At 41.4% G+C, this 6,754-nt stretch overlaps 1 non-coding gene across 1 annotated transcript; it reads right to left on the reverse strand.

The window, feature by feature from the left end:
- Nucleotides 1-1,363: 1,363 nt before the first annotated feature.
- Nucleotides 1,364-1,470, reverse strand: LOC141603888 (small nucleolar RNA R71). The gene has a single exon (XR_012525726.1). It is a non-coding gene; the product is annotated as a small nucleolar RNA R71 (small nucleolar RNA).
- Between the last annotated feature and the right edge of the window lie 5,284 nt (nucleotides 1,471-6,754).

A 6,754-nucleotide genomic window follows, 5' to 3' on the forward strand; every position in this document is an offset into this window, starting at 1 on the left:
ACTAAATTCGCGTGTCAGTCGATCGACCTCCATACCTGGTCGATCGACTGACCACGTGAGGTTACCTTTCGTTTTAATTGATTTTAATGTTGTATTTAACGAATCGAATGCATGCGACCAGTTAGATGCTTATTTTATAACTGACCCATTAGATCGAAAGATAGGGACAGTTGTTAGACCACCAATTAAAATGACTAAACTGTGTTGAGATCGAAAGATAGGTATAGTTTAGACCGTTAGTCACTTTTCAGGACGAGAGTCAGTATTAGTGATATTAGGGACTTATAGCGAGATCGAAAGATGCTATCTGTTAAGAGTGGACCGAGAGGACCTCTTGTTTTCCCGCCTCACATATGTTTGATTCAGACCAACATAGTATGCTGCCGCCAAAGCTATAATGAACCGACCATCCTAGTACCCCCTCTTTATCTGTTTAATCCGTCTTTTTAGTTTATTGTCTTTATTTACTCTTAGCTATAGACCAACTCAACTCAACCCCTACACCCGTTACCTTAGACTAGAATTAGACAGCTAGAAATTACGTCTGCCTCCTTGTGGTTCGACCCTGTTACCACTAGCCTAGGTTAGTCTTAATAGGAAATTATAAATCTTATTTTTGGTACTCACAACGACGGGTATCAAACTTTGGCGCCGTTGCCGGGGAGGCAATTGTTCTAATTTTTAGCTGTTTTTATTTAGTCTTTCTTTAGTTTAAGGGACTTCCGTTCCTTAAACGTTTCTTATATTCTTTTTGTAGTTTCTTCTTATGCGCAGGTCACAGGGTGGTGAACTAGTACCATTAAACCCTAAGATCGAGAAATCCTTACACGAGTTGAGACGGTCACAAAGGGTATTACTGACAGAGGAAGAGCTGAGTACTCTGTCAAGCTACTACGAGAACGCTTTATTCGAAGGAGATCCACCTACATCTCCTGCCTCTACGTCTTCAGCTGAGACAGTTACTTCTCCAGAAATCCCTGTTATGGCTGAAGAAGCAACTATTGCTAGTCACTCAGAGCCTACAGCTGCGAATCTCTACAAAGGATTTGAACTACCTGGGGAGGCGAGAAAATTCGAGCCAAAGCCTTCCTATATTAACCTGGTTGAGAGAAACCAGTTCGGGGGAGCTGCAAATGAAGATGCGGCCAAGCACATGGAGATTTTTATTGATTATTGCTGCTCTATACCCCCGCCGGCCGGTGTAACCCAAGATCAGATCAAGGAGACCATGTTCATTTTCTCCCTTCGTGATGCTGCAAGGGAGTGGTATAGAGATCTGGACCGAGCCGCACATGGGATCACCGACTGGAATTCCTTAGCCCTGGCATTCTATAAAAAGTACTTCTCTGCCTCGAAGACGAATGCCATTAGAGCTCAGATCACGAGCTTTAAACAAGGGCCGGATGAGAACTTCCATGAAGCATGGGTCCGTTTCAAGAAACTGGTGCGAACCATACCGCACCATGGGTTCGAAAAATGGAGCTTGTGCAATCAGTTCTATAATGGACTGTATGACGATCAGAGGGCCATATTGGATGCTGCAGCCAATGGCCGATTTGCTGAGAACATGGGAGAGACCAAGGGGTGGAAGATCATCGATGATCTGGCCACTCATAAGGCCGAATATGGGAATTCGAGAGGAAACCAGAGGAGAGCTGCTGAATCTTCCTCTGTTGCTGCACTAGAAGCCCTCACTGCAAGGTTTGACAAATATGAATTGGGAGGAGTTTCTAAAGGTGGGATGTACCAAGTAAATGCTATTTCAGACGGTCCTTTCATTTGTAGAAGATGTGGAGCTGAGGGACATGTCTCAGAGAATTGTCCCAGTCCTTTCGAGTCTTGTGCTACCTTTCAACACTATAGGCAGACAAACACGTACTATGAGCCGAATGTCCACCCCAACTTGAGGTGGAGTAGCCAGAATGTCCTAAATCCAACTCAACCTCCACAACAGCAGCAGCAGCAAGCTTATGTGCCCCCTCATCATAAGCAACAACAATACCAAAAACCTCCTTATGTGCCGCAGCAGCAACAACAATCCCATGGTTCTGATTTTGCTGAGTTTAAGAGGTGGAGAAGGAGGTGGACTTTCAGCCTAAGTCCACGGATGCCGGCGTGCGAGACTTAGAAGAAAGGGCTAAGGTACTTCTCTCAGCCCCATATCCAGAGCGACTAGTGCCGACAAAGGAACATGTATCTTTCAATAAATTTGAAAAGGTTATTCGTAGTTTGAATGTACAAGTTCCTTTCCTTGAGTTGGTTAATCAAGTGCCTGCCTACACTAAATTCATGAAACAATTCCTGTCTAAGAAAAAGTCACTTGAAAATGTGCATACTGTCGCACTGACTGAGGAAGCTTGTTCTTATTTGTCTCACACTGCAGCCCATAAGCTAGAGGACCCGGGTAGCTTTTCTGTTCCTTGCAATATAGGTACCTTCTCTATTGAGAAGGCATTATGTGACTTAGGAGCTAGTATAAGCGTCATGCCTTTGAGTCTAGCTAGGAAGCTGAAATTGACTAGGTTCGCAGTGACAGATATGACAGTACAGATGGCTGACCGATCTGCGGTCCAGCCAATAGGAGTCTTGGAGGACATCCCTGTCCAAATAGGGAAGTTTTTCTTCCCCGTCGACTTCGTGGTACTTGACATGCCTGAGGATGCCCATATTCCCATTATTTTGGGTAGGCCATTTTCGCACACTGCTTTTGGTGCGATCATAGATGTCGGTCTAGGAACCACGACTTTTAAAGTGGGCAAGCATTCTATTTTTTTGCCCACCATCTAAGAAAAAGGACCCCATGTGGCTGTGACTTGTAACACGGTTTCGACAAGAAATCGTACTTTGTGCTTCCCGATTCACCTATCTCTATTCCTGTTGTAACCCCTCCGCCCCAGATTGGGAGCAAATTGGAGGAAGATTTGTCTATCTCGACATTGAGGGGAGCTGGTTTGGGGAAGGAAGAAGCGCAAGTCACTCCGGTGCGAAGAAGCCAATCGTTTCACGAGGAGGTCTTGGTTGCCTTAGCTATGCCACTGATGAGGAAGTTGATGACGAGCCGGTCAAGGCAAGGGAGTCCGACTTGGACTTTGATGAGCAAGAAGAGGTCATTGACTGGGGAGATGATGAAAGTGTTGATCCGTTGAGCCATACGGACGTGGAGGCTAAGAAGGGTGCAGCTGATAAGATAAGCACCGTGGAGGCTTCCTCTAGTAGCCAGAAGCCGACGAAGTGGGCCATTCCGTGGCCGTTCTTGATCAACTACTAGTTGATCACATGTTTTCCAAACTTTTTATTTGCTTTTGTTAGACACTTTTTATTGCTTTTGTGTGCGCGACCGCATTTTATTTTGCTTGCTTAGGATTTTATACGTTTGAGACTTTGCTTTGGGTTTTTGCGCAATTATGGGCGTGTATTACTATGCACTTGCAGGTTTTTCAACCTTATTAGCTCAAGTAATTGAGCAAATACGAAGAAACAAGGAGTATAGCAGTATTTTCAGTCGATCGACTGGATACATTGGTCGATCGACTGAGTTGCACTTTCCAGGAGCTACTGTTCCTGACACATTGGTCGATCGACTGCTGTCCTTAGTCGATCGACCAAGGACGCTGTTGTACCTGTTCACGACCTCTCCTCTGTTGTGGTTGGTCGATATGCGGACTTAAGGGAGTTTTCTACTCCACTTTCTCCTCCGTCAATTATCTATTTCTTCTAATTTTATCATTTGTGCACATATTTACCGCTTCAAAATTGTCTTCTCGATTTTATGCGTGGGTTTTATTTGTCTTTCAGGTACTTAATGGTAGCACTGCTGGCTACTGAAACCTCCTAGCTCACGCTGGTTTGGGGAGGTTTCCTTTGCTGCGCTCAAAGTCTTGTAAGTTCCCGATTTCCACTACATGTCATTTTTATTTGTTTATTTTCCCGCAAATTCCCACTTCTCTTTTCTTCACTACATGATTTTGCACAATAGGGACATTGTGTGATTTGGTTTGGGGAAGGGTTTTGCGTCGCACATCATTTGCTTGCATTCACGTTTACATTTTGTTTTGCATTATTTATTTCATTCTTATATTCAAAAAAAATACAAAAAAATTGAAAAATTTCAAAAAAATTCAATAAAATGCACGTTTATTTTAGCATATAGGTCAAGTCGGAACGGTAGTATTTCAATGATGACATTGCATTTGCATCTGTTTTTGCCTGAGCCTTGCTAATTGACATGTTATTAGTAGAATCATATGCATAGTCTACGAGTTTTCGTTAAATTTCTTGCTAAACTTGAGACTTGACTTTGAAAATTGGCAAACTACATCATATTTTCGAGATTTAGAGCCTATAACTGGTGACATCTATGACCGGTTTATTTAGGAATGTGAGTAGTACTCCTTATAAGACATGTCACATTAATTTGCATAAATATGAACTTAATCTGCTTAATATCTGTATGCATTCGGTCTGTGGTTAGTTGACACATGTGTTAGAGATTTCTATTTTCTCGTTTCACCCATAAGCTCCACACTGCCAAAAATATCCTTTTTGTCCTATTTACTACATCCTACATTTAGCCTGCCTCGGTCAAGCTAGTAGTTTAGTTTATGGGATTGTTACTTAGTTTTTGGTAGTAAATGCTCTTATTGAGACTTAGTTAAGAAAATGAAATGAAGGAAGGAAAGAAAAGAAAAGAAAAAGAAGAAAAGAAAAAAATGATTCGAAAAAGAAGATAAAAAAGTGGTTCTGTACTGTTTAAGCGGTCGATCGACTGGTATCATAGGTCGATCGACTGAGGTTCGAGAGAAAGAAAAGAAATCAAATTCGCATAATTCAAAATCCTTATCTTTTGGCGATTTTTGCTCCCATGATTTATTCTTATCTTATGGGGAGTTAGTTGATTACCTTTATACCTGGAGATTGTGAGATTTGTGCTTGCTATAGCACCGTTTCATTTGTTTTTGAGTAAGAAGTTGGATGTTGCCATATGGTTCCGTTTCGATACTAGCTTGATCACCTGTACCTCCACTTTTCCATAAATGTTTTGCCTCTTCTTACCCATACCTCACATATCCACATATATACCTCGGCATGTGTCATGGTCTCTTGTTGGTTGGAATGTGTATGTACGGTTGTAGAGATTGCTTTCATATTATATTGCAGGCATGTTCTTATAGGTCGTAGTTAGGTGAGTGTCACTACAAATGAATTCTTTCTATCTTTACATTATTCACCTGTGCTTATTTGAGTGATATGAGCGACCCGTGAGAGTCCAATTTGATAAGTCTCTACAGTTGACGGTTCAGTAGTTTTAGCGACTCCACAACTCGTTTGCATGAATCATTTGCTAGTTGATTGTAGGTTGTGCATTAAATTGGTTTAGGCTTTACATGTTGCATTTCGCTCTGAGATTGAACTCGTTCCATTAGATCGAGTCTAGTTCTTGCTTGGGGACAAGCAAGGGTTTGGTTTGGGGAAGTTTGATGCGTGTCTTTTATATGATGTTTTACACCTGATTTTACACGCATTTCAGAGCTCATTTGTGTAGTTTAAGCTACCATTTCCCCTATTTCCTCTACTTTTGTGTTTTTGTACTTTATTGCAGAAATGTGAAGAATTCAACGGAAATTTAGCTAAATCCGTCCCCGAGTATCCAGCATTGCATTTGACGTGAAGTATCCACTTAAGGAACGAGCTTGGCGCGCATTTTGAGGCCCAAAGGACAAATCCACGAGATTATAGAAGTTAAGTAGCAGCTCAAGCAGTCAATCGACCACTACCTTCAGTCGATCGACCAATATGCGGGATCCAGAAGCTACTGTACACTGAGGATCAGTCGATCGACCACTACCATCAGTTGATCGACCAATCTGCTATCCCAGAAGAGAATTAAAAGATCGAGGAAGCGCAAGCCCATTATGTTTAGGTTTTGATAATAAGTTGTTACGTATGTTGGCTATATAACGTAACCTAGAACATCAAATTAAGCATTGAGTTTTGATTCCGAATTTTACCCAAGTTTTTACACAGTAATATTTAGTTTTATAATTAGGGTTTGGAATATTGATTAGCATTGGAATTTTCGTTCTTATTCTCAATCGTTCCTCTGGAATCTCGGTATTCTTCTGCCTTATTTCGATTTATCCTTATTTCATTGTTAGTATAGAATTGCTAGTTAGTATCCAAAGCCAATTATCGTTTATCGCTATTTGTTATTTGAATACTTCAAGCATGAATTCATTAGTTCATATTGTTATTGTTGTTTTTATCAGTACCATGAGTAGCTAGATTAATTGTGCTAGGATGTAGGTGAATTATAGCGTAGGCGGCGTAGTATTGTTTTGGACTAAATTCAGCGTGTCGATCGATCGACCGCCATACCTTGTCGATCGACATTTGTCTACGTGAGGTTACCTTTCGTTTTAATTGATTTTAATGTTTTATTTAACGAATCGAATGCATGCGACCAGTTAGATGCTTATTTTATAATGAGACCCATTAGATCGAAAGATAGGGACAGTTGTTAGACCACCAATTAAAATGACTAAACTGTGCTGAGATCGAAAGATAGGTATAGTTTAGACCGTTAGTCACTTTTCGGACGAGCGTCAAGTATTAGTGATATTAGGGACTTATAGCGAGATCGAAAGATGCTATCTGTTAAGAGTGGACCGAGAGGACCTCTTGTTTTCCGCCTCACATGTGTTTGATTCAGACCGACTTAGTATCTTTGCCGCCAAAGCTATAATGAACCGACCAT

The sequence above is a fragment of the Silene latifolia genome, chromosome 9 (assembly GCF_048544455.1).
Source record: "Silene latifolia isolate original U9 population chromosome 9, ASM4854445v1, whole genome shotgun sequence".
Taxonomy (NCBI): Eukaryota; Viridiplantae; Streptophyta; class Magnoliopsida; order Caryophyllales; family Caryophyllaceae; genus Silene; species Silene latifolia.